The sequence below is a fragment of the Chiloscyllium punctatum genome, chromosome 52 (assembly GCF_047496795.1).
Source record: "Chiloscyllium punctatum isolate Juve2018m chromosome 52, sChiPun1.3, whole genome shotgun sequence".
In the NCBI taxonomy this organism is placed as follows: Eukaryota; Metazoa; Chordata; class Chondrichthyes; order Orectolobiformes; family Hemiscylliidae; genus Chiloscyllium; species Chiloscyllium punctatum.
In genome coordinates, this window is record NC_092790.1 from 48,297,464 (window position 1) to 48,323,695 (window position 26,232).

Below are 26,232 nucleotides of genomic sequence, written 5' to 3' on the forward strand. Positions count from 1 at the left end.
ATTTAAATGGTGGAAACTGTAGAAAGCTGCACAACAAAGGGACCAGGGGTAATTGTTCAGGAAACACAGAAAGCTACCACACAGTTACAACAGGGAATCAGGAAGGGGAATCGAATGTTTTGTTTCAAAGTTTTTCAGTATTAGAGTTTGGAGTCTCTACCTGAGAGTAATGTGTGGAAGTGCTGGTGAGACCACCATATCTGCAGGAATGAGAGCAGTTTTGGTCCCTTGAGATAAGGAAATGTGTCACGTTATTGGAGGCATTTCAGGGAAGATTCAATGAGATGATCCCTGGTTTGGAGGGATTATCTTTTAAATAAAGGCTGAAAAGGTTGGGACTCTACTCACTGGATTTTGGAGAAAGAGAGGTGATCTCATTGAGACAGATGGGATTCTGAAGGGGTTTGACAGGATAAATACAGAGGGGATGTGTCTGAGGGTAAATACTGAGAGGGGAGTCTGAAACCAGATTATGAGTCACGGAATCAAGGGTTCTGTTTTGGATTCAAGTTTAAGGTGACACAGACGCGGGTAAGGGGTTTCAGTAGCAATGGAGCTGGGGTGAGGTGGAGAAAAGCAACGTTTAAGAGATTGGAATTCCTGGTGTTGTGATTGTGTGGATGTCTGATCAGAAGGTCACCTTGAGGTCAGATATAACAGCAATAATGTGAAGAGTGTCGTTCTGCCTCAGAGAGTTCCCAGTGGGTGGGAGGGGCTCAGCAGAAAGGTAAAGGTAAGGCAATGGGTTTAACCATGACAATGTTTCATTGGAGGAAACTGCAGCTAATTCAGTAGTGGGAATGTGATAAGCAGTTTGATAACTGAGTAACAGTGGAGTAATGGAGAGGGATGATGGGGAGGGAGAGCTGGGCATCGTCCGTGTACATGTCAAACCTAACACAGTGTTTTTGGATGATATCACCTCCTGGCACAATGTACGTGAGATACAGGAGAGACCAAGGATAGATCGTTAAGGGACACCAAATGCAAGGAATTCAGAAAGGAAAGGGAGAGTGGAGATGGAGCAGGATTTTCCAACAATGGTGAGGTCAAATATTAGTTTTTCACAGAATGGGAGAGAAGGACATAACCAAAAAAAGACCAACAGACAGAACAAGGAACAATATCTATGAATTGGCAAAGGGGAGTGATGAGGCGGCAGCAGAGGAAAGAGAGTTGGAAAGGGAGTTTAGCGAGATTAGGGTAAAGGGTCAAGGTGAGCTCTGATAAGGCTTGACAAGACACTGGAGAAAGATGTAGGTTTCGGACAAAAACCAGGAACACCACGTGAGGCAGTTTGACTCAGTGGGCTAGTGGGAGGGAGAGAAGCAGCAGATCGGATTATCTCAGTCTTAGTGACAGAGAAACTCCATGTGCTCCTCACTCGTTGTTGGAGGGGAGGATGGAGGAGACAGGATGATGGGCAGTGTTTCACAAAGAAACAAAACCAGGGTTAGTGATATTTAAAATGAGTGAACAAACCTGATGTATTTAGGTTTTATCCAGAATATTAAAACAAACGACTGAAGTCCTGATTCGAATCCCATCTTGGCAGATGGTGGAATCTGAATTCAAGAAAAAAAAACAACGTATTAGGAATCTCCTGATCTCCATGAAACCATTGTCAATGGCGAAACAAATCCTGCCAACCTGACAGCGGCCCAGCCAGCTACTCACTGTACTGATCACTGCAAAGTCTCAACACAGGAATGAAACTGGATGGACCAGTTGGCAACTAACACAGCACCAGAAAATACAACCACAGAATCAGCCCTCTCGATGGTGCAACGTCCTCCTCACTAACATATGGTTTTTGGTGCCAAAATGTGCCGAGCTGTCTCACAGACTAGTCAAGGTACAGCCTGACATAGTCATACACACGGAATCATCCCTGACAAAGATAACCAGACACCACCATCACCATCCCTAGATATCGAGAGTGTGGTGCTGGAAAAGCACAACAGTCAGGCAGCATCCGAGGAGAAGGAGAATCGACGTTTCGAGCCTAAGCCCTTCATCAGCCTGACCTGTTGCGCTTTTCCAGCACCAGACTCTTGACTCTGATCTCCAGCATCTGCAGTCTTCACTTTCTCCTGAAATCTCTGGATATGTCCTGTCCCACTGGCAGGACAGACCAGGCAGAGGTGGTGGCACAGTGGTGTACAGACAGGGAGGATTTGCCCTGGGAGTACACAGCATTGGCTCCAGAGACCAGAAAGTCTCACGGCTCCTGTTGATTACCACGTCCCGTCCTCTCTTGGCTGATGAATCACTTCTGCTTCATGTTGAACAACATTTGGAGGAAGCACTGAGGCAATAAAATGCAGTCAAACGTACTCTGGGTACAGGATTTCTATATCCACAATCGAGACTAGCTCTGCAACAGAATTACTGACTGAGCTGCAGGTCCTAAAGGATATAGCTGCTCAACTGAGTCTGCAGCGGGTGGGGAGGGAACCAACAAGAGGGAAAAACAAGAGTGATCTCATTGTTATGAATTGACCAGCGGCAGATACATCTGGCCATGACAGTATCAGTAAGCGCGACCATCACACATTCCTTTTGGAGACACAAGACTTGGCTTAAAGTTGAGAAAAAGCTCCATTGTGTTGAATGACACTATCACCGTTCTAAATGGGACAGACTTCGAAGAGATGGACGATCTCAAACTGGGTATCTCTAAGGCACTATGGGACATCAACAGCAGCAGAACTGTAATCTGTAATCTCATGGCTTTGTAAATCCTGCACTCACCCATCACAATGTACAGGAAAGGAGGGCATGCCATGAGCAGCACCAGGCAGACCTAAAAATGTAGTGCCAACCTGTTGAAGCTATCAAACAGGACTATCTGCATTTCAAACAGCATCAGCAGCAAGCAACAGAGCTAAGTGATCCTACATCCAGTGGAACAGATCGGAGCTCTGCAGTTCTGCCACACCCAGTTGTGAACGGTGATGGACAATTAAACAACTCACTGGAGGAAGCATCACAGAAATCCCCACCCTTACTGATGGAGGGGCCTCACACACCCATGCACCAGATAAGATGACAGCATTTACAGCAATCTTCAGCCAGAAGTGCAAAGTGGGATGATCCATCTCAGCCTTCTCCAGTGGTTTCTAACATCACAGATGTGAGTTTTCAGCCAGTTCGATTCAGTTTGAATAACATCAAGAAATGGTTAAGTAGTGCAAATTTTACGGGCCCTGCAAATATTCTGGCAATAATACTGATATCTTGTGCTGCAGAACTTACCACCCACCAAGCCAAGTACCGCTCCAGCACTGGCATCTACCAACAATGTGGAACATTGCCCAGGGATGTTCAACACAAAAACACAGGGCAATCCAACCCAGCCAATTTCCATCCATCAGTCCACACTCGATCAGCAGTAAAGTGATGGAAGATGTCATCAACTGGGCTACCAAGCAGCAGCTGCTCAGCAACAGCCAGCTGAGTGACACTCATTTTAGGCTCCACCAGGGCCACTCAGCTCCCGATTGTGTTACCGCCCTGATTCACAATCTCACAATCTGGCCACCAGCTGAATCCCAGAGGCGAGGTGAGTGTGACAACTCAGTCCCACTCCAAGATCACTAATTCTAGCTGATTCCACCCTCATCTCAGCTCATTTACTAAAACTCTCATCCATCGTGTGTTATCTCCAGACTTCATTTTCCAAACACACTCAGGGCCAGCTTCCCACATTCAACCTCACTGTAATATCAAGAAAGTCTAAATCTCTGCTTGTTGATTTATCAAAAGGCTCCTAATTATAATCAACAGCGTACAGCCATAGAGATGTACAGCATGGAAACAGACCCTTCGGTCCAACCCATCCATGCTGACCAGATACCCCAACCCAATCTAGTCTCACCTGGCCAATATCCCTCAATTTAAAATTCTCACACTTGATTTAATTTCTGGCTGCGATAATCCCTAGCTCCCTGCACCACACACACTTTGAGACCTCGACAACCTATTTTCTTCGAGACTCCCAACCATTTGTTAATTTATTACTTCACCTGTGTGGCTGTTTCTACAGTTGCTGAAGCAGCATGGTCTGAAATTCGCAGCCAAAACCTCTCAGGTCTGCTTTCCACCTTTAAGACATCCCTCAAACCTGCTTTTTGGCAGTGCTTTTGGTCACCTGACCTAATATCTCCATCTCTGGCGTAATGTCTAAAGTTCTCAATAGCATTTTTGTGAAATTATAAGCATGATAATAAAAATACAAACTGTTGTTGATTTGGACATTATTTTCAAATCATCACTGTTGCTGAGTGAATAATCGATAATGCCACTTACCCAACCACATTGTAAGGAGCACCTTCACCACACAAACTGCAGCTGTACAAGAAAGTCAAACATCACCCTCTCCACAAGCAACAGGGCTTTGGCATTAATCACTGGTATCTGTGGAAGGAGAAACACAGTTGATGTTTCAGGGAGAGCAAAATGGATTACAGGGAATGAAAATGGTGCAGAATTTGATATTCAGAAATGGAAGGAAAATACACTTGCTTCTTGGAAAAAATAATTCTTGACTGTCAAATATATTCAAGAAAAAAGTAATCTGATAATAGAGCAGTCCATGGTCAGGGGCTGGGCCGCAGTGAAAAACTCATTTACAAAGGGTCTATAAAAGTAATAATACAGTAGTAAACAGATCAAAACTACACCCATGGTTCGAGACGGAGGAAGTTAGATATTGACAAAGTGGTTATGAGGGAGCCCAGAGGTGAATCAGAGCAGTATTGGCTGCTATGATCCCAATGACTCTGTACTAGAGAAAGGCTGCACATGCGCCTGGCTGCACCTTGCCCCCTACAAAGATGGCGTGTCCAGTGAATCTTTGTCCCGAATAAAGATGGCGGCGCTCACTCAGGCCTGCAGCCGCGCTGAGGCAATTCCCCATTTACTGCAAACACGGGACTGGGACGTTCAAATTTATGTTTTCCATCGTGCACAATTTGTTTGTGAAACCTCTCTGCTCATAGCAGCACAGTTTTTATCCCATTTCCCTGTTTATTTCTTTCCTTACCGTATCCTTACCGTATCCATAACTTCCCGAACATTCATTACAGCGACTCTGCGCTGCGCGCGAGGGTGATCACATGGTTTAGTTTAGCTCCGCCCTTCATTCACTTTGATTGGTTGGAGGACCAACCTCCCCTAGGTCCTCCAGATCCGCCCACCGACCTTTCATTGGTCCAGTACTGACATCAATCACCCGCGGGTCATTTGTTGGCTAGAGCATGCGCAGTGCGTCCTGCTTAACTGATATGTTGGGTAATGTGATGGGAGAGTTTACTGAGGGTCAGAATTCCCTTTGTGTAAGCTCTGCAGTAGATTTCCTTTATTCATGGAGGGAATCGCTTTCCTACTCATGACTGTATAGCTGTGATTGATGAATCAATGCCATCTGAATCAGTACATAAACACCTCATTTTCACTGCTTTTCACAACATCTTCTTTAGCACATTGTATCACACTCTTCTTTGAAAACAAAAAAAACATGAAACGGAGCCTCAAGGAGCAGGCGTAGGGCATTCATTCCCTTCAGCTTGTTCCCCCATTCTATCAGATCATGGCTTGGCCAACCCAGACCTCAACACTTCTTTTATACTTGATCCGCATAGCCCTCAACTGCTCAATATTTCAAAAGTATATCTGCCCTCTTTTAAAATAATTTGAGATAGAATCACAGATTCCCTACTATGTGGAAACAGGCCCTTCAGCCCAACAAGCCAGAACAACCCTCCAAAGAGTAACCCAACCATTCCCCTCCCACATTTAACTTTCACAAGTTTTTGGGCGAGAAAATTCTAGCCATTATCTGAGAAAAAAAATCTTTACTTTTCCTAAAATGAATGTTCCCTTATGTAATGTCCCCTGGTTTGAGACTTCACTGGTGCTAAAAGATCTAGTCAACATCTACCTTGTCAAGCTCCTCAGAATCTTGTTTCCATCAGATCACTTCTGCTTATCTATTCTTGATAGGCCAACCCTTTCGTCCTCAAAGCAGCTAAGTGAATCTTTTTTGAATGGTCTCCGATGTTAGTTTATTCATTATTAAATATGGGAGCTAACATTGTATACAGTACTCCAAGTGAGGACTCAGCAACAGCCAATGTGGTTAACCAATCCTCAGTCCATACTAATACATTACGCTGATACCATGAGCTCCTAAATTGTGCAATTAACTTTTATGTAGCACCTTATCATTTACATTTTTAAAATCCAAATACAGAGCATCATTGGATTGCCCTTTATCAGTCCTGCTTGTTCTCTCCTCAATGAACTGTCATAAATTTGTCAAATATAGTTTCTCTTTCACAAAACCCAGTCTACCATGTTTAATGATAAGCTTTTCTAAATATCCTGCAATTTCTTTCTTTAATATTTGACTCTGTAGATTATTTCAGTAAATGTGCTAAGTACGATTCCCCTCTCTTAAATCCATGCAGACTCTGTCCAATCCTGTCTCTGTTCAGTAAGAAATTTGACTGTTCTCCAATATAGTTAGTAAATGTATCTGTATTTATTTTTAAAAACTGATTACTTACAAATGCTGGACCCATGCAATATCAATGAATTAGTGACTCTGAATTGGGGTTATAATTTTTTTTGTTAGTTCCTTTTCATACTGTGTTATGCAGACAGCACCAAGTGATCACTCTTAATTGTGAGGAACTTTGAAAATAATATATTTTAAAAATGACATCCCAAAATGCTGCCTCATTAGTGTGCAAGGAGGATTTGCATTCAATAGTTTGCAGATGAAATTGAACAGATTTTTGCTGCATTTTGGCCAGACTGCAGGTTTCACCAAAGTGGCAACTCTGTTGTCAAATTCTTACTTGACACTGCCCGAGGCGATACTGATGGGACTTCACTTTGCCATTCTTGTTCACCAGCTTTATTTCCAGGTTTAATCGAGTAATCATTCTAGAGCTTGTAATTTTAGACAACTTCTCTTTTAGGAACATATGTAAGTATCATACTGAAATGTTGCACTGAATGGTACCAAATCTGAAATTAGTCTCTAATCTGACCCTTCTACAAATGTATTGGCATAAGTCTATGCCAGTTATTTTTCTGAAGCCTATGATTCCTGATGAAGGGCTTATGACCGAAACATCAACTCTCCTGCTTCTCGGATGCTGCCTGACTTGCTGTGCTTTTCCAGCATGACACTTTCCGACTCTAATGTCCAGCTTCTTTGGTCATCACTTTCTCCTTTGATCAACAAAAATTATTCTTGGTTTAATCTTCTCAAAAGTGCAATAGGAACCAATTCATGAAATTCAGATATCGCACATTTACCTTAACTATGTGAAGTCTAAATTATTCTTGTAATTGAAACCGTGCTGACAAACTTGTGCAGTATCAGTGCCTCACCTTTACAGTGTTCCCAGATATCACGCAGCTGCAGTATTTTGTTTTGCACTCAGCTATATGATGTTCTCACTTGTTTCTTTGTGAAAGATTACAAAATTAACTTGGATGAATGAACTTATGATTTCTTTAACCAATGTTGGGAGAAAAAAATGTCAGTATTTCAAGTGCTGATAAAGTAAAATAAACTGATAATCAGTAGAAAGGGTTTAAGATGGATATGGAACAAATGCTGACAAATGGGACGAGATTAATTTTGGATATCTGGTCAGCATGGCCAAGTTGGACTGAAGGGTCAGATTTTGTGTTGTACAACTGCGACTTCATTCTCACAATTATTCAAGAAGTTGAATACTTCGAGGAGGAAAAGGAGAATTTATGCAGAGAATGCACTTGAAATGATGATTGAGGTATATCAAACTCACATTATTTCATGACCTTTTCCTCTGGGTTCTTCAATGAACAAACTTGTTTTGTTATCTGAATAAATATGTATCATGTGATTTGTTCGCACAAAATATTAGGATCTGGTGAACTATTAAGAAGTGTTCACGTTTAAAATTCAGGTAGCGTGATTGTTAAGCAAGAAAAGGTTGGCGTTTTACTCCCACTGAATCATTGCTCTATAAAAGGTAACAAGCTTTTTATCTGTTCTGGGCACTGAATATATGGAAGTCAATTCTGAAGGAAAAAATCCTCGTCGGTAATGTTCCCACATTTGTGGAGTAATTGCTTCTGGTCACTCTTCAGGTTATAGAGGCGAGGAAATGAATGAGTTGGCCAAAGTTAGGAACATCATTTGGATGGACTATGCTCATTGGGGAAACTTGCAGGATCTGTAGAAGGAACACGTGTTTCAGAGTGTATGCAATAAACCTGAACATTGTTATTTTTTTCACAGAGTTTGTGACCCGACTGGAGCAGCAATGAAGCTCGTATTGTTTTTTAAATTTCCGAGCTTGCCAAATTATTGTTGGTAAATGCAGGTGACTTTATCAAAGCACATTTCACACTCCCCAGCCAGGAATTTGGTCCCAATTCTGTCAGTCCATCCATTCCAATGGATAACAGGTATTTTAAATGTGAGCACTCCATTTAACTATTTGAATTGAATACTTCAGTGGTTACATCCTCTTGGATTCTTAATTTCAAATTACTCAATGTGATTTTTTGTCCCCCCTGAATTTGCCAAGCACTGGGCAGTCTGGAATATTGTAAAACATTTACAATAGATGCATTTACACTATTGAAGGCAACCTGGCAGATTTGAATACCATTCAGGTAGTCAACAACAATACATAAGTAACTTTATGAATTGCTTACTGTACACCAACAACACAAGCCAAGTATTAGTGAGACCACAGATTGTCTCCCAAGGATTCCCAAATCTAAACAGTGCATTCCAGATATGCTCACTAACACCATCTGGGAGCAGTCTCCCAAAGTGCTCCCAGAACTTAGAAAGCACATACACTACCCTCCAAAGATAAATCTGCTGTCACAGGCTTCACTCTTATTGAATACAATGGCATTCATTATCCAGTTCTTTCACGTGACAAATGAGCTTACAAACAATTTATAAAATACTTTAAATCCTGAAGAAATGTGATGTCAGCCCTTTGTAGAAGTGAATGGAAAGTGTGATGTTTGCTTGAACGTTGGCTCTATGTATCAGACTGATCTGAACCTTTAGCAAGATGTGGGATGTTTCCCACACACTTTGTTTAAAAAAGCAAAGATTATGCTCTGAGATTTAAATGTTCGATCAGGTTTAATAAAAATCCTTCCAAAAATTGAGTTTGACTTCAGCTCCTTTAAAGAGACATGCTCTTGGCCTTCAATTTTGTGACATGTGATCATTCTTTGGTAAAGGTGGCTGTGTGTAACACTGCAGGATGTTGTGCTGAAGTGCCTCATTGGGTGGAGGAGCTTTATTACTGGTGTAACTTGGCTAATTTTGAGATGGAATATTATTGTGAGTTAAATCTTGTTTTTAAACCGAGACGTGCTTGTGTAACTCAAGTGTAGAAACTATGCTCATGTTTACAATGAACCTTTCACTTTTGGAGATTAGTATTTTTCCAATCTGTTTTGTAAATAAAGTTCACTATAGAAAGCACAGTGCTGGAGAACATCAGGTCCAGCAGCATCTCTGAGGGGAATAAAACATTGTAAGCTCCAAGTCTCATGACCTTTTGTCCGTTCAGATGAAGAGTCAGTGAACTTCAAATGTAACATTTTTTTTCACTTCACAGATACCCTCAGAACTGCTGAGTTTCTCCAGCACTTTGTTTCTGTGGTTGAGATCTCCAGCACGTACAGTTTATTTTTTTGTTATAGATCCTGTGATTTGACTTGGGGAGCGAGGGGCTGCAACTGTGACCAACGAGGATAAAACTCCCTAACCACGGAAAACAAACTGGTTTTTTATACTTTGCAAAACACGACTGTAAATAAGAAATGCAACTTTACTAAGTGTAAGAAGGCATACCACCTGCCTTGTCTCAAACTTGCTACTCATCTTTGAGGACTAACCTGTCAGAATTGTGTTTGCTCCCTTCCTTTGAGATCACAGTCCACAAATGTCCCAGTTCCAATTCCTGGGCCGGGCCCGGTTACCACATTGCAGTGGGTTGGGGAGCTTTGTGTCAGCCTGAAGTTTTTGTTAAGAGCAACATTGCAGGTTGAAGTTGACGGTTTTGCCTAATATTGTGTAATCAAACTTGGAGGAAATCCTTCTGAATGTATTGATTAACTGGGCTGAGTTTGTTTACATGCAGCCCTGTTAGTAGTGCTGTAATATTCTCAATTAATAATCACACAACACCAGGTTATAGTCCATCAGGTTTATTTGGAAGCACACTAGCTTTCAGAGCACCGCTCCTTCATCAGGTGATTGTGGAGGGCACAATTCTAAGGCACGGAATTTGTAGCAAACATTTACAGTGTGATGTAACTGAAATTATCCATTGAAAAATACCTTGATTGTCTGTTCAGTCTTTCATTTGTTCGAATACCATGATAGTTTCACTTCTTTCATGTGTAAATTACAAATCCTTTTTTTTTTAAAGTTGCATTCCTGACAGTGGCCCACCAAATCACTCATTGTATTAGTCACTGCACAGACTCAACAAAGAAATGAAACTGGATGGACCACATTGTATTTTCTCGTGCACTGGAAAATACAACCACACAATCAGCCCTCCTGACCCTGCAACTTCTGTCTCACTGTGGTCCAACAGCAGCAGCAGAACTGTACTCCAGCCCAATCTGAAATCTCATGGCCTGGTATATCCCCCACTCAACCATTAACATCAAGTCAGGGGAATCAACCCTGGTTCAATGGAGAGTTCCGCAGGGCATGCCAGGAGCAATACCAGGCATACCTAAAAATGTGGTGCCAACCTGGTGAAGCTACAGTGCAAGCAACACCAAATAGAACTATGTGATCAAACAACCAATGGATCAGATCTGAGTTCTGCCACACCTAGTCAGGAATGGTGATGGACAATTAAACAACTCACTGCAGGAAGCATCACAATATCCCTACCCTTACTAATGGAGGAGCCTCACACATTCATGCAACAGATAAGACAACAGCATTTGCAGCAATCTTCAGCCAGCAGTGCCAAGTGGATGAGCCTTCTCTATTGGTCCCTGACTTCACAGATGTGAATTGAATTGGTTGAAAACTCATTTCAAATCAGATCAAGAAATTGACAAGTAGTGTAAAGGCTATGGGCCCTGCCGCATTGTGGCAATAATACTGATGGCTGTGCTCCAGAACTTGCTGTAAATGTGTTGCTGGAAAAGCACAGCAGGTCAGGCAGCATCCAAGGAGGAGGAGAATCGATGTTTTGGGCATGAGCCCTTCTTCAGGAATGAGTTCCTGAATGCCTCCTGACCTGCTGCTCTTTTCCAGCAACACATTTTCAGCTCTGATCTCCAGCACCTGCAGTCCTCACTTTCTCCTCCAGAACTTGCTGCCCACCAAGACAAGTTGTGCTCCAGCACTGGCATCTGGGAAACATTTCCAAATGTCAGTAGTGTTGTTCAACACAAAAACGCAGGACACATTCAACCCAGCCAATTTCCCTCCATCAGTCCACACTCCCTCAGCAGTGAAGTGTTGGAAGTTGTCATCGATAGTGCTGTCAAGCACATGCTCACAATAACCTGCTCAGTGACACCCAGTTTGGGTTCTGCCAGGGCCAGTCAGCTTCTGAGCTTGTAACAGACTTGATTCACAAACTGACAAACAGCTGAATACCACAGCTGAGGGCAACAGCACAGTCCCACTCCAAGACCACTATTTCGACTTCATTGATATCACCTGACCTCACCACAGTCTCAGCTCATTTACTGAAACTCTCTTTCATTATCTAAACCCACTCCTGACCAGCATCCCACAATCACCCTCCCTATAATCTTCAGAATATTGAGAACTCTACCGCCCAAGTATTCACTTGTACTTGCTGATCCATCAAAATGCTCCCATTTATAAGCAACAGCAATTTACTTTCACACCCTTGACTTAATTCCTGGCTGTAATCATTCCTATCTTCCTGCACCACACACCCTTTCACATCTCAACAACTCATTTTAGTTCAGACTCTCAATGATGTGTTTATTTTTGGGTTCAGCTGTGTGACTGTTTCTATAGATTCCAAGGCAAAATGGTCTGGAATTCCTACCCTCTAAGATCTGCTTTCTTCCTTGAAGTCATTCCTGAAAAATTGCTTATTTGGTAATGGTTTTGGTCACCGGATATAATATTCTCCATCTGTGGTCTTATGTCAAAAGTTCTCAATATTTTTGTGAAATTAAAAATGTGTTGATTTGTACAGATATCTTCTACTCTTCACTATCTCTGAGTGAATAATCTGTAATATCTCCTACCCAACCACGTTGTGGGAGCACCTTCACCATACAAACTGCAGCAGTACAAATAAGTCAAACATCACCTTCTCAACAGGCAAGAGAGCTTTGGCCTTGATCACTGGTATCTGTGGAAGGTGAAATACACATGATGTTTCAGGGAGAGCAATATGAATTATAGGGAATGAAAATGGTGCAGAATTTGACTGTCAGAAATGGAAGGAAAATCCACTCACTTATTGGAAAAAAGAATTCTTGACTGTCTAAGATATTGTGGAAACAATAACCTGATAATGGAGCAGCATATGGTCAGGAGTCGGGCAGCAGTGGACAATTCATTTACAAAGAGGTCTGTGAACGTAATAGTAAAATACTACAGAGAACAAAAATACACACGAGAGACTAAGGAAGCTAACAAACAAGTGGACATCAAAGAGCCCAGAGATGAATCAGAGCAATGTTCACTTTTATGATCCCAAAGTCAGAGATGTCTAGCACAGAAACAGACTCTTCAGTCCAACCCATCTGTGCCAACCAAGTATTCTAACCTAACGTATTCGCATTTGCCAGCACTTGGCCAACATCCCTCTGAACACTTCCTATTCAAATGCCTTTGAAATGTTACAATTTTAGTTGCCCTTTAGGCTCCTTTTAAATTCCCCCCCACCCCCCACCCTAAACCTCTATCCTCTAGTTCTATGCTCCACCAACCCTTGTCTAGTTACGGTATCCATGTCCCTCACGATTTTTGTAAGCCTCTAAAACATCACACCTCAGCCTATAACACTGCAGCGAAAATGGCCCCAGCCTATCATGCCTCTCCCTGCAACTCAAATCCTCCAACGCTGGCAACATCCTTGAAAATCAATTCTCAAACCTTTCAAGTTTCAGTGCCTCCTTCTGAAAGGAGGGAGACCAGAACCGCACACAATATTCCAAAAGTGACCTAACCAATGTCCTGTCCAGCTCCTTTACTCAATGCTCTGACCAATAATGGGAAGCATACGAAATGCCTTTTTCGCTATCCTATCGACCTGCGACGCTACTTTCAAGGAACTATGAACCTGCATTCCAAGGTCTCTTTGTTCAGCAAGACTCTCCATGACCTTACAATTCAATGTGTGAGTCCCGCTCTGATTTGCTTTTCTAAAATGCAGCACCTCACATTTATCTAAATTAAACCCTATCTGCCACTCCTAGCCCATTGTTCCATCCGATCAATATCCCATTGTACTCTGAAATACCCGTTATCACTGTCCACAATACCTCCAATTTTGGTGTCACCTGCAAACTTACTAACTATACCGCCTCTGTTCACATCCAAATCATTTCAACGAATGACAAAACAAATCCAGAAAAAGATCCATTTCTCTGTGTGTGAATATGCTCTGTGTAAATCCTTTCCTTTGTCTCTCTACCAGAGAAGGCTGCACATGCCTCCCACTGAACTTTGCCCCCTACAAAGCTGGCGGCTGCACAAGTCCAGTTAATCGTTGCCCCGAATAAAGATGGTGGCGCTTACTCGAGTCAATCGCGAGATGAGGCATTGTCCCGTTTACTGCAAAAACGGGACTAAGTTTCAAATTTGTATTTTCCGATGTGCACCAAATGACTATGAACCCTCTCAACCCATACCAACACTATTTCCCTCCCGCTTGCTGCTGTTTATTTCTATCTTTACCAACGGCTCTCCGTCCACACATCCCGAACCGATTGCGAGGATGATCACGTGGTATAGTCTAGTCCCGCCCCCTCATTCATCCTGATTGATCGGAGGACCAACTGCCTCGCAGGTCCTCCAGCGCTGTCTCTGCCTTTCCATTGGTCCGCCTCTGACATCAATCACCCGGGGCCCATTGTTGGCTGGAACATGCGGATTGCTTCGTGGCTTTTGTTGCTGTTCATGAATTACAAGAGTTAAAAATGACACAACACCATCTCAAAACCACCTGATGAAGAACCAGCAAATCTAGTGCTTCCAAAGAATATTGTTGACCAATAACCTGGTGTTCTGTGAATTTTACTTTTGTCCATCCCAATCCAACACCTCCAAGTCACGAATGAGGGAGAGATAACGTAAGAAGTAGGAACAGTAGAAGGCCGTCCTGCCCTTCGAGCCTGCTCTGCCATTCAATAAGATCATGGCTGATCATTTCGTGGACACAGAACCATTTACCCACGTTCTCACCGTGTTCATTAATTAATTACGTTTTTAAAAATCTAACGTAGCTTTAAAAACGTTTTCTGAACTAGCATCAACTACTTCCCTGGGCAATGAATTCCATAGAGGTCAAGAAGTTCCAGCTCAATTCAGTCTTAAATTTGCTGCCTCTAATTTTGAGGTGATGCCCTCTTGTCCTGGCTTTACCTGCCAATCGAAACATCTCTCTACTTCTGTTTTATCCATTCCATTCATTATTTTATATGTTTTCCATTCTTCTGAATTCTGATGAATATAATCCCAATCTACTCAGTCTCTCTTAAACTAAACCCCTCAACTCCGGAATCAACCTAGTTAACCTCCTCTGCACCACTTCTAGTGCCGGTACATCCTTTCTCAAGTAAGAAGACAAAAACTACATGCAGTACTCCAGGGGTGGCCTCACCAACACTCAAATACAGCTGGAACATAACCTCTGCCTTTAAACACATTCCTTTCAGCAACGAAGGACAAAATTTCATTTGCTTTCTGAACTGATTGTTGTACCTGGTGACCAACCTTCATGCAGAAGGATGCTCAGGTCACTCTGCAAAGCAAATGATGCAACTTTTTAAACATTCAAGTTATTTTATTTTTAAATGTTACTACAAAAAAGAGTATAAATTTTATATTTACAATCATTCTACTTAATTTGACAGACCATTACCCACTCAATGTATCTACGTTGCTCTGCAAAGTTTCACAGTCCTCCGCTCACTTTGTCCTGCTAATCATCTTAGTGTCACATGCAAACTTTGACACCCTACATGTAGTACCAACTCTAAATCATCTGTATCAGTTGTAAATAATTGCAGTCCCAACACTGATCCCTGAGGCACACGACTTGTCAATGATTGTCAGCCAGAATAATACTCATTTGTCCCCAACGGTTTGCTTCCTATTAGTTTACCAATCTTCTATCCATGCTAATACTCTACCGCTAATGCCATGCACCCTTATATTGTGCAACAGCTTCTTGCACAGCACCTTGTTGATGGTCTTTTGGAAATCCAGGTACACCACATCCACTGGGTCCCCGTTGTCCACCTTGCTTGAAATGTCTTCATAGAATTCCAAAAGATTGGTCAAGCATGACCTGCCCTTCATGAACCCATACTGCATCTGTACAATGGGACAATTTCTATTGAAATTCTCTGTTATTTCTTCCTTGATAATAGACCCAAGCATCTTTCCCACTACAGAGAATAAACTAACTGGTATATAATTCCCCACTTTTTGTCCACCTCCTTTTTAAAACAGTGGTGTAACTTTTGCTGTTTTCCAATCTGCTGGGACTGCCACAGAGTCCAGTGAATTTTAGAAGATTACTGCCAGTGCATTTGCTATTTTTCCTGGCATCTCTTTTCGTACCCTGGGAGGCATTCCATCAGGGTCAGAAGACTTTTCTATCATTAGCTCAATTACCTCCAAACAGTCTAAAACTAGCTGTTCCGTAATAATGATAGTTTCCAAATCCTCACCGACCTTTGTCCCTTTGCTAGTTACTGGAAAGATATTAGCATCCTCCACTGTGATATCCCATAACTAAATGCTTCTTCTCATTTTCCAAAGGACCAACATTTAATTTAGCCACTCTTTTCTCATTATATATATTTATATAAACTTTTGCTCTCTGTCTTTATAGTATGTGCTAGTTTATTTTTCTCATGTTCTATATTAGTTTTCTTTATAGCTCTTTTGTGGCTTTCAGTTGACCTTTAACGTTTTCCCAGTTCTAGTTTCACGCTGTTTTTGGCCACTTTGTACACCTTCTCTTTCAATTTGATTTTCCAGAATAGCAACCCGATTCTCCAAGCATTTCACATACTCTTTCTTCTTGCGACGGCACTCTCGAGCTGCTTCCCTGTTTTTCATGAGGCAGATTTCACATTTATGAGTGGTTTCTTCAGCATTCTGGGACTGGCTTTGCAGGACTGGTGAAGATGCCATAACCATTCCCTGGCCAGCAGTGGAGTTAGGAGTTGTACGGATCTTATAGTTTTGGACATCTTCAGCAGCTCCTCGTACAAGCACTTGGCTGCCTGGCACAGAAGGGCTTATGCCCGAAACGCCGATTCTCCTGTTCCTTGGATGCTACCTGACCTGCTGCGCTTTTCCAGCAACACATTTTCAACAAAGATTTGCTGTCCATCAGGGCTTGTGCATACAGTACAATGGCTGCTCCAACCTTGGCTGTAGCTGCGTTGGTCATTGTTAGTGTCTGCAGTCCTTGCACTCCATCTGAACCATTGTTGGCCAGCTGAATTACTCCCCCGCTGTGTGATAGCAATGTATTGACTGCTGATAGTCTGATAGATGGGTGTCTGCATCGTCATTGTAGTAACAGTTGAGACAGACTCTTCTTCTGATTTTTCCTCATCAATTTCTTGGCATACCGGGGGATCAGAAGAAAGTTCATTCAGGATTTTCCTGAATGAAGGCCGTCTCGATAGAATTTCTCTATGTTTCTGAGAGTCAGTCATGCTATCCACAGATTCCTGGGAGTCCTCACATTCAGATATAGTAGAGATCTGAACAGTCTGAACTTGAGGGGACTGTATGACTGAGGACTGAGCTGCTTCGATAACTCCTTGCACTTTAACAGTCTGCCCATTCAGCAAATGCACTGAAGTTACTGCTGGACATGTCGTTGATTGGATCCCAGGCATGGTTACCTGCGTGGTCATGTTATATAATAATTATTCGGATGAAGGGACTTGGGGCATTCTAGCGAAGTTTGCCAATGATACGAAGTTAGGTGGACAGGCAGGTAGTACTGAGGAAGTGGGGAGTCTGCAGAATGATCTAGACAGTTTGGGAGAGTGGTCCAGGAAATGGCTGATGAAATTCAATGTGAGCAAATGCGAGGTCTTGCACTTTGGAAAAAAGAATACAAGCATGGACTACCTTGTAAACGGTGAGAAAATTCATAAAGCCAAAGTACAAAGGGATCTGGGAGTGCTAGTCGAGGATTCTCTAAAGGTAAACATGCAGGTTGAGTCCATGATTAAGAAAGCGAATGCAATGTTGTCATTTATCTCAAGAGGGTTGGAATACAAAAGCAGCGATGCGCTACTGAGACTTTACAAAGCTCTGGTTAGGCGCCATTTGGCGTACTGTGTCCAGTTTTGGTCCCCATACCTCAGGAAGGACATACTGGCACTGGAGCATGTCCAGCGGAGATTCACATGGATGATCCCTGGAATGGGAGGTCTAACATACGAGGAAAGGCTGAGGATCCTGGGATTATATTCATTGGAGTTTAGAAGGTTAAGGGGAGATCTAATAGAAACTTTCAAGATAATACATGTTTTGGAAAGGGTGGATGCTAGGAAATTGTTTCCGTTAGGTGAGGAGATTAGGACTGGTGGGCACAGCCTTACAATTAGCGGGGGTAAATTCAGAACAGAAATGCGGAGACATTTCTTCAGCCAGAGAGTTGTGGGCCTGTGGAATTCATTGACATGGAGTGCAGTGGATGCTGGGATGCTAAATGTCTTCAAGGCAGAGATTGATATATTCTTGATGTCACAAGGAATTAAGGGCTACGGGGAGAATGCGGGTGAGTGGAGTTGAAATGCCCATCAGCCATGATTAAATGGCGGAGTGGACTTGATGGGCCAAATGGCCTTACTTCCACTCCTATGTCTGATGTTCTTCGGGTCTAATTTGATCACTTTCCTTAGATACCCATTGCCGAGTATACCTTTTCATCCAGTCCTTCCGTTTCACTGGAATATATCTTTGCTGAGCACTTTGTAAAATGTCTTTGAAAATCTTCCACTGCTCATCAACTTCCCACCATAAATTTTTTGTTTACAGTCTACTTTATCCAGATTCTCTCTCATTCAATTGTAGTTCCAGGTGTTCAAGCACAGGACTCAGTTATTAGATTTTATCTTCACACTCTCCATCGGTATTCTAATTCAACCATACGGTGATCGCTTCTTCCCAGGGGATCCATTAATTATTCCTGCCTCATTGCACAGGGGCCAGATCTTGGATAGCTTGCTCCCTTGTCAGTTCCATTTCATACTGTTCAATAAAACTATCATGAATACACTTAGTGAACTCCTCAAGGCTACCTTGACTGAGCTGGTTTGACCAATCTACATGTAGATTAAAATCACCTATGATAATAGCTGTACCATTTGTACAGGCATTAGTTATTTATTTGTTTATTGCCCATGCCAATGTGATGTAATTATTTGGTGGCCTATACATTGCACCTATCGGTGACTTTCTTGTTAGAATTTTGACTGCATCATTCCTGTTTCTCCTAATGTATGGCAATACCAACAACTACTTGCATTGTATGGAACTTTCACAATGGCAAATCTCCTAAGGTGCTTCATGGATGATCAAAACATTGATTAAAGAGAATGTTTTTAAAATACATCTTAAAAGGAAGATAGAGAAGGTTAGGGAGGCTATTCCACAGACTTCTGCCCTTGACAGCTCCAACTGTGGAATGATACAGGTGGGGTGGGTTGGAAAGGGAACGTGCAAAGGGGAAATGGATAAGTGCAAGCAGTGCATAAAGTCTTAAGGATAGAGGAGGTTCCAGACCGAGTCTGTCATGGAGTTTGAAGCACTGCAACAGGTTCATGTATGTCATGACTATAGTGTTAAAAGAGATTTCTGCTGTCTTAAACAGAGTGACGGATCTTGTGTTGTGAGTTTATGAAATGACAGTGATCTCTACCAAACACGTACGAGGTAGAGTTAGGGCAGTAATGAGATGCTGCAGCAGGAGGGGAACAGGTAACTCCATACAGAACCCTACTCTTTCTCACCCATTTTAAACTCCAAAACCGAGTGAGTTCTAGAAAAGCACCTTTATATCCCACTACAACACTTTACCCCACAATCGTGGTATATGTGCACAAGGAGGAGTGGTACAGACTGTATTGGGACTCTGAAACAGTTGGTAAAGACTAAAATCATCTGACTATTGAGAACACCACCACATTGTATGGGTTTTCTATTGTTTTTACTCGGTTCCTGACTTCCCTTATTTTCCCTCACGAACCTGTTCAAAGTTGTTTTTACACACACCTGCACTACCTGTGAATTGAACGCCGGTCTCTCGGTCCAAGATTCGGGATATTTTCCCTGCATCACAAGGCATCGACTCCAACTTCCCTTGTCCCTTAATGTTTCTGTTGCTTAACTGCTGAGTCGCACCTGAATCACCTCTGCTTTTGGAAGGAAGGGGCGGAACTGGAGGACCGAGCAGAGTGAGTGAGATTAGATTAGATTAGATTACTTACAGTGTGGAAACAGGCCCTTCGGCCCAACAAGTCCACACCGCCCCGCCGAAGCGCATCCCACCCATGCCCCTACATCTACCCCTTACCTGACGGAGCGGGGCCAATGCATTCTCGGGAGTGAACGCTTCAGGATTGGTCAGAAGGCAAACTGCTTTGCAGGATTGATCATTGTCACGGCATAGCAGAGCATTAAACACCTCTCATAAACCAATGTGTTTTTTTAAAGAAATAATTAAGATGAAAATCTGACAATGGACATATTTCCATTCGATTTACACAACTCGACTAACAAACTTATTTGCAAACTCCCAGAACGATTGGTAATTTAGATACCTGGCCGGTATGGTAAAGTTAGACCGAACAATCTATTTACATATTAACCATCTCAATGACTGTAACTCGACAGAGCAATTGTTAATGTCGAATATTTCCCCCGTGATTCTGTGCAGATATGAATATTCTCTATGAACTCACTGACAACCTCCGACGCACGCGCAGTTTGGTTTCTATGAAGGGCATGCGCAGTGTCACATTAACCAGGACACGGCGAGTCATGGAACAGCTTTCTCTGGGTGCGGTTACGATCGGCTTCAGAGAGCGGCGTGTGGGAGATTCACTGGGAGAAAGGAGCGGAGAGAATTCACAAGACGCGGATATAGGTGAAAAAAATCCGAAAAAGACCCTGCAGACCCGGATAAGGAGATGATGGTCTCTGTCGGGAAAGCGGCCCAGGGTCAAGGCCGCCATTTGTTTGAGGGAAGAGGGAGCGCGGGCTTCAGAGCCGCCATCTTGAGAAGGTCAATGAGCAGGAGGGCGGGGCTATCGGGGTCCAGGACAATCGGAGGATAGACCCACCTGAGATCACTTCACTAAAGACATGAATGCACACGGTGGATTTTTCTTAACATCAACAATTGTTTAATACTCACAGGTTTTTAATTACATCTTCTTTGAAGCATTTAATTCTCATTTTCTGATTTGCAATGGTGGGATTTGTACCTGTGTCCAGTGAACATTTGCTGAGTTTCTGGATAAATTGTCTCACTTAATGCCACTGGACCATCACTTTGCCTGCTCACAGGTTGCCCATCCCAGTGCAACATGAATCAAAACCCTTTCTTCCTGCACAATTGTTTGATCTTGCACTCTGGTGATATCACTTAGTATCTCTCCATGTGGTATCCCTCACTGTGTGGGTCTAATTGCTGCATCTGTCAATGTCCCTCGCTCTTGCAGCTACTCCAGATCCTGAGCAAACAGAATTCTCCACTCCAGATAGACGATGGAGACTGGGATGTTCCAGATTTCTGTGGGAGTCAGTGCCATTTGACATTTGTAGCCCTCACTGCATCAGTCTAATTTCCCATTCTGTCTATCTGTCTGTAGGTACTCAGGAAGGTCCTGACCTAATAGACATCCCAGCTGCTGGGTGTCTCATACATCCCTCATTGAAGATGGTTTGTCAGCCAGAGAGACACAGGGCAGTGAGATCTGGAGCCTTCAATAAATCCTGCAGTGAGGTAAGATCACACTCAGTGCACAGAACAGAGAGCAATGAGAGGGCTCCAAACATCAGCTAACAGGACATGACATAGCTGCCGTGCTGGAGGGGGAGCACAATACAGACACACCCCAGGTCCAGTCACCGCCTTTACTTCAAGTTTTGTTGTACTAAGACAACATCGGGAGTGTCACAGTTTTCAATCCAAGCCTGTGCTGTCTTAGTGAGCATCAGTACAAAAGAGGGGAAAGCAGGCTTTCCACGAGCGGGTGGGAATGCTGTCTGGGAATGTTCCATTCTGTGTTCCCTCTCCCACACTGTATCTATGGCTTGTCTTGTGGATCAGTGTCTTCAATCATTCTAATGCCAAAAACAGTTCCTATCTCTGTACTTTCCTCCCCTCTCACCAATCACTTCACACATTTGAAACCTTACCAGGTTTCCAGAACTGAATGAGTTGCATTTCCGTGTTTGGCCCATGGCCCTTCAAACCTTCACTCCTCCATGTTCCTGCCCAAATGTCTTTTCCATGTTGTAATTGTTCTTGGTTCTCCCATGTGCCACAGAACCGTCCTCTGTGGAAAATGTTGCCCCTCAGCTCTCTAAGTAAATCTTTGCTCTCAGTCACTCCTCAGCCCTTACCCATTCTGCTGTGGGACACAACCCTTCCCCAACATAGACTCCCCTCGGACATTACCCCCTTCTGTGGGACACCCCTCCTCAGTTCAGATTCCCCTCGAGCCTTACCCATCCTGCTGTGGGACCGAACCCCTCCCCGGTACAGACTCCCTTCGGGCCTTGCCCATCCTGCTGTGGGTCACATCCCGTCTGAGGTACAGACTCCTCTCGGGCCTTAACCGTCTGGCTGGGGGATACAACCCCTCCCCGGTACAGTCTACCCTTGAGCCTTACCTGTCCTGCTTTGGGTCGCATACCCTCCCTGGTACAGAGTACCCTCGGGCCTCACCCTTCCTGCTGTGAGGCACAACCCCTCCCCAGTACAGACTCTTGACTGGCCTTAACCATCCTGCTGTGGGGTACAACCCCTCCCTGGTGCAATCTGCCCTCGGGCCTTACCCATCCTGCTTGGGATACAACCCCTCCACGGTACAACTCACCTCAGGCCTTACCAATCCTGCTGTGGGACACAGACCCCTTACCCATCCTGCTGTGGGACACAGACCCCTTACCCATCCTGCTGTGGGACACAGACCCCTTAACCATTCTGCTGAGGGACACAGACCCCTTACCCATCCTGCTGAGGGACACAACCACATGTGTACAGAGTCCCCTTGGGTCTTACTCATCCTTAATCCCTCCCCGGTACAGACTCCCCTCGGGCCTTACACATCCTGCTGAGGGACACAATCCCTCCCCGGTACAGACTCCCCTCAGGCCTTAACTATCCTGCCATGGGACACAACCCCTCCCCAGTACAGACCCCCCTTGGGTCTTACCTATCCTGCTGCGGGATACAGCCACTCCCCGGTACAGACTCCCCTCGAGCCTTACCCATCCTGTTGTGAGACACAACCCCTCTACGGGTTGGACTCCCCTCTGGTCTTACCCATCCTGCTGTGGGACACAACCCCTCCCCAGTACAGACTCCCCTTGGGCCTTACCCATCCTGCTGAGGGACACAACCCCTCCCTGGTACAAACTCCCCTCTGGTCTTACCCATCCTGCCATGGGACACAACCCCTCCCCAGTACAGACTCCCCTCGGGCCTTACCCATCCTGCTGTGGGGGACACGCTCCCCTGTACAGATTCCCGTCCGGCCTCACCCACCCTAACGTGGGACACAATGCCTCCCCGGTACAGATTTCCCTCGTACATTACCCATCCCCGGTCCAGACTTGTCCAAGACCTTGCCCATCCTGCTGTGGGACATGACCATTTCCCGGTACAGAGTCCGCTCGGTCCTTACCCATCCTGCTTGGGACACAACCCCTGTCCGGTACAGAGTCCCCTTGGACCTTACCCATCCTGCTGTGGGACAGGTTGACAATTGTATTGAATAGAATCCCTCCAGTGTGGAAACAGGCCCTTGGTCCAGCAAGTCCACACCGACCCCTGATACATACCCTGCTCAAAATAGCTTCAAAGTACATAGAAAAAGTGATCACTGAATTGGTTAAAATCTCCTCAGTTACATTGGGCAGTTTAAAAGTCTCTCTGTATTGGTGATATGTTCCTTTTCTTCAAACAGGTAACATTTTTATTAAAGCAGCAGATGTTCATTGTGAGAGTGTCTCTGTTAAACTAGAATCTGTTCTGTTCTCTGTGTAACAGGCTGTTGTTGTATGCAATGGACTGTCACTAACAGTGTAATTGACCTGTGAGTCCTTGGTCAGGTTTCCTTTGTCTGTAAATCTAGTGATCAGTGAACTACACATCCGCTCTTCTTAGCGAAAACAAAGAATCATTTCTCAACGAAAAAATGGCACATCACAAAGCTATTTCATGGATTTCTGGCACACCCCACCGACCAGTGTATCTGGTAAGTCTGTTTCCTGAATAATTCTGAACTCGATCTGTAACTCTGACAGTATCTGTATTGCTTGTCAGTTGGATGAGAATTCAGCCTCTTTGGTCTGAGCTGTTGTGATGCAGGCGGTGGCTTCATTCTGTCTCTGCCAAGCTTGTTTTCTCCTTCTGCTGTGATTCTGGGAGTATCCTTTCGGCAGGTTAGAATATTCAGTGACTGAACGTTGAATGATTTTGACTCTAACAGAGCAGTGGCCTTGTTTTCAGCTCATTATTCACTTTCCATTTCCTGGTTGTGTTGAATGTTACAGAAACAGGCTCTGAGCAATGTTTCCATTCCCTTGTGTTGGAGTCACTGTCAGCCACGTGGTCAGTCAGTTTCAGGCTGATGGATCAGTTTCTCTGTCCTATTAGATGGTGGTCACTTGCTCAGTTTCCGATGGCTCACCTCAGTGTCAGTCCATCAGCTGCTGAAACCCTGCATCCAGCATTTTTTCCCTCTCACCGTGACTACTCCAATACAGTCCCAGCTTGTCTCCCACATTCTACCTCCACATCCTTATGATCACCTCAGATTCTCCTGTCTGTGTCCTTACAGCAAGTCACGTAAGTCATCCACCTCCATTTCACACTGCTCTACATTACATTCAGTACAAATGTTATTTCAGAATTCCATTCATTGCGTTTAAATACACCCCTGATCTTGTCCAGTCCAAACATCCAGGTTCCATCAGATAGCTGGGTGTCTGCGTGGTCGTGTCGGAGCAACAGCAGGACACACTGAGGATCATACAGGGGATAAAGATGGGGTTGGATGCGGATGTTTAAGAAGAGAGAGCTGGTGTATTGTTGGGGATAGCTTCTCAGGGGAGTAGCACAGCGGTAGCCAGGTCTATAACACCACAACTCAATGGCCTGAGTTATCGGGAGAGGTTGGACAAGCTTGGACATTTTTCTTCAGAGCATAGGAGACATAAGGAAGATCTTATAGAAATGTATATGATCATGAGAAGCATGGATAGGGTGAATGCATTCAGTCTTTTTCCCAGGGTTGAAGAATTGAGGACTAGAGGGCATCAGTTTAAGGTTAGAGGGGAAAGAATAAAAGGGAACGTTAGCAGCAACTTTCTTACACAGATGCTAATTCTCATACGGAATGAGCTGTCAGTGGAAGTGGCTGAGGCAGGTACATTAACAACATCTAAAAGGCATTTGGACAAATACATGGGTAGGAAAGGATTAGAAGGATATGGGGCATGGGCAGGGAAATGGGGTTGCCACGGATGGACATTATGGTTGCCAGGGATCAGTCTGGCTCCTGGGGCCTCTCTCTGTGCTGTAGGATTCTATGACTCTATAACTGACTCTGCTGTAGAACAAGGTCGGGCAAAATCCAAGGGAGCGAAAATAGGAGAGCCGCTAGTTGGGGGCATATACAGGTGGTACTGTGGCTGCGTCCGAGACTCCAGGATGGGGTGTTGTATCCCTGGTGCCTGGGTCAAGGACATCTCTGAGCATTTGCATGAAATTCTGAATTGGGAGAATGGGAGACCAGAGGTCATGGTGCACATTGCTACCAACGACACGGGTAGAAAGAGGGATGAGATCCTGAGCAGTAAGCACAGGAAGTAGGGAACGACTGAAAAGCAGGACCTTGAGGGTAGTAATCACTGCGTTACCACCAGTCCCGTGTGCTTGTGAGATAAGGAATTGAAAGATAGCAGAGATGAATGCATGGCTGAAGAGCTGGTAGAGGGGGAGAGTTTCAGGATCTTGGATCCTCTTCTGGAGCAGGGGTGACCTGAACTAGAGGGGAAACGATATCCTCACAGGGAAGATCGCTCCTGCTACACGTGAGGGTTTAAACTAGAATGGCAAGGGCATGAGAACCACAGTAGCAGGGCAGCACGTTGGGGGGGGGGGGGGGGGTGGCGGGGATGAAGAAGGAAGGAAGGAAGATGTAAACGAGTCAATCAGAAAGGGAATACAGAGAAATGAACACCATAGTACGAATGGGCTGAAGTGTGTTAATTTCAACACAAGGAGCAACGTAGCTAAGGTAGATAAACTCAGATCCGATATTGTGGCCATTCCAGAAATTTGGTTGGGAGAAGCACAGAACTGGCTGCTCAACACTTCAGGGTTTCATTTTTCAGAATGAGCCTGGCCAGGTGACTGACCTTTTAGAGGGAGACCATTTTGGAAACAGTGATCACAACTTAAGTTTTTTTTAAGGTAGCTACGAATAAGGATACGGACAGGACCCTGAGGGATGTTTCTAAATTATGGGATTGAAAATGATGTCAGTATTAGACAGGAGCTAGGCAGTGTTAATTGGGAGCAGCTGTCATCAGACAATGCCACATTGGGCACGTGGGAGTTAGTTAAAGGCTTTCTGATCGGAGTTCATGACCAGCATGTTTCAGGAGGGAGGAGAAACAAGGCTGGCAATGTAAGGGCGCCTTGGATAACGAGGGAGGCTGGGAAT

General features: G+C 44.0%; 2 long non-coding RNA genes and 1 pseudogene across 6 annotated transcripts in view; 1 reads left to right on the plus strand and 2 right to left on the minus strand.

The window, feature by feature from the left end:
• Nucleotides 1-26,232, minus strand: part of LOC140470862 (uncharacterized) — a 1,231,916-nt gene that overhangs the window by 51,295 nt on the left and 1,154,389 nt on the right. For all 5 annotated transcript variants that reach the window (XR_011956764.1, XR_011956768.1, XR_011956766.1 and 2 more), the window contains one exon: nt 1,483-1,565. This is a non-coding gene — a long non-coding RNA (uncharacterized lncRNA). The remainder of the gene's footprint in view (nt 1-1,482; nt 1,566-26,232) is intronic.
• On the minus strand, nt 11,640-17,169 carry LOC140470599 (cyclic AMP-responsive element-binding protein 1 pseudogene; annotated as a pseudogene).
• On the plus strand, nt 20,343-23,752 carry LOC140470589 (uncharacterized). Its single transcript, XR_011956552.1, has 3 exons — nt 20,343-20,686; nt 21,142-21,275; nt 23,635-23,752. It is a non-coding gene; the product is annotated as an uncharacterized lncRNA (long non-coding RNA).